The sequence below is a fragment of the Otolemur garnettii genome, unplaced genomic scaffold, assembly GCF_000181295.1.
Source record: "Otolemur garnettii isolate 467f Iridium unplaced genomic scaffold, OtoGar3 scaffold00050, whole genome shotgun sequence".
Taxonomy (NCBI): Eukaryota; Metazoa; Chordata; class Mammalia; order Primates; family Galagidae; genus Otolemur; species Otolemur garnettii.
The window spans coordinates 11,216,146-11,218,612 of record NW_003852445.1 but is presented as its reverse complement, the minus strand read 5'-3'; the positions used below and the strand labels follow the sequence as shown (position 1 = coordinate 11,218,612).

The window sequence follows — 2,467 nt, the reverse complement described above, 5'->3', positions numbered from 1 at the left end:
TGAACAATATTCAAACTTTCATGAAGTCTCCTCCCTATGAATCTGAGCTGCCCTTATGATTCATTTTTGACCAATAGAAAAGGGCAGAAGTGACCCCCAAGCCTAAGCCATGATGTATCTTGCAGGTTCCATCTGTACCTTCAGAAAGCTCACTCTTGTAGAAGCTAGTTGTCATTTAAAAAGTTTTACTTACTATCCCAAGGCCACCATGCTGTGAAGAAGTTCAAGTTCATCACATGGAGAAGCTGTATAGAGAGAAATCCTCAGCCAATCCCTGGCTATTGTAGTTATCCCAGCTGAGATGCCAGACGTGAGAGTGAAGAAGCCATCTTGGACATCCATCCTAGTTGAGTCTTCAGATGATTCCATCCCCAATCACCATATGAATACGATTGTGGAAGATCCCAAATGATTGATTGCCCAGTGGAACCCAGTCAATCCACAGATCTGTAAAAGATAAAGTTATTTTAAGATGTCTGAGTTTTAGGGTAAAACTGTATGAATTTGATAACTGAAAGATACTCTTTCCCAGGAGTTTAGAATTTGGGACTCCAGACTCCTAGAGCCTGGGAGTTGGTGGTGTCTTAGGACAGCATCATGAAGGGAGGGCTATAGACTTCTGCTGAAGTGGTGATTTCCCAAGCCACCTTATTTCCTGCTGCCTTCCCTGAGGTTCAGTTGTCCACCTTTTCCTTAAATACCAACAAGGTATCCACTATCTTTCCTATAAGTTCCATTTTGGCCTCAGCTAAAAATCTTTACATCCTAGTTAATTGCAATTAAGAAATCTTGAGAGGGGGTGGCACCTGTGGCTCAGTGGGTAGGGCGCTGGCCCCATATACCAAGGGTGGCGGGTTTAAACCCGGCTCCAGCCAAACTGCAACAAAAAATAGCCTGGTGTTCTGGCAGGTGCCTGTAGTCCCAGCTACTCAGGAAGCTGAGGCAAAAGAATTGCCTAAGCCCAGGAGTAGGAGGTTGCTGTGAGCTATGACAGTACAGCACTCTACCATGGGTGATAAAGTGAGACTCTTGTCTCTAAAAAAATAAAAATAAAAAAATCTTTTTTTTTTTTTTTTTTTTAGACGGAGCCTCAAGCTATCCCCCTGGGTAGAGTGCTATGGCATCACAGCTCACAGCAACCTCCAACTCCTGGGCTCAAGCAAGTCTCCTGCCTCAGCCTCCCAAGTAGCTGGGACTACAGGCGCCCGCCACAACGCATGGCCATTTTTTGGTTGCAGCCATCGTTGTTTGGCAAGCCCGGGCTGGGGATCCAAACCCTCCACCTTAGCTGCTTGAGCCACAGGCACCCAGCCAAAATAAAAAAATCTTGAGAGGGCTCAGTGCCCATGGTTCACTGAGTAAGGTGCCAGCCACATACACTGAAGCTGGCGGGTTTGAGCCAGGCCGGGGCCTCCTAAACAATGACAACTGCAACCAAAAATAGCTGGGCATTGTGGTGGGTTCCTGTAGTCCCAGCTACTTGGGAGGCTGAGGCAAGAGAATCGCTTAAACCCAAGAGTGCTCTCTCTTTTGCGTAGGCCTGCTGTGCTGGCATGATGGGCAAGTGTCATGGGCTCCAAACTGCTAGGAAGCTCTGTATTCACAGATGAGACCAAAAGTGGCATGATAAACAGTACAAGACAGCCCATCTGGGCACAGTCCCGAAGGCCAACCCTTTTGGAGGTGCTTCCCATGCAAAGGGGATTGTGTTGGAAAAAGCAGGAGTTGAAGCCAAACAGCCAAATTCTGCCATCAGGAAGTGTGTCAGGGTCCAGCTGATCAAGAATGGCAAGGAAATCACAGCATTTGTGCCCAACGATGGTTGCTTGAACTTTATTGAGGAAAATGATGATGTTCTGGTTGCTGGATTTGGTTGAAAAGGTTGTGCCGTTGGTGACATTCCTGGAGTCCACTTTAAGGTTATCAAAGTAGCTAATGTCTCTCTTCTGGCCCTTTACAAAGGCAAGAAGGAACAAGCAAGATCATAAATTTTGATGAAAATACAGTAATAAATTTTCATATGCCAAAAAAAAAAAAAACCCCAAGAATTTGAGGTTGCTGTGAGCTGTGATGGCAATAGCACTGTACCGAGGGTGACATAATAACACTCTTATCTCAAAAAAAAAAAAAAAAATCTTGAGAGGCAAAGGCTCTGGTGTACTTAAGTCTATGTTTGGCACATTGTAGGTACTTAATAACTGAATACATGAATATATTTCCTTGCAAAACTGGCCTCTTTTCCAAGAAAAAAAATCCTGTAGGTCATTGTTTGTCTTCATGAAGAAAGGTCCCAAAGGAAAATTACTAGAGTGGGTCCCCCAAAAGCAAGTTTTTATTTTATTACTAGTAAGCACCCAACATTGTAGCAATAATCTGAACGAGGCAATAGTAAATAAATGGCTAAGATGCCAAAGGCAAATAATTACCCCAAGGTAGAATCTTAGGAAAGTGGTATTATCTCTGAAGC

General features: G+C 44.3%; 1 pseudogene; it reads left to right on the top strand.

Moving 5' to 3' along the window:
* The first annotated feature begins 1,556 nt into the window (after positions 1-1,556).
* On the top strand, positions 1,557-1,995 carry LOC100948520 (annotated as a pseudogene).
* Positions 1,996-2,467: the final 472 nt, after the last annotated feature.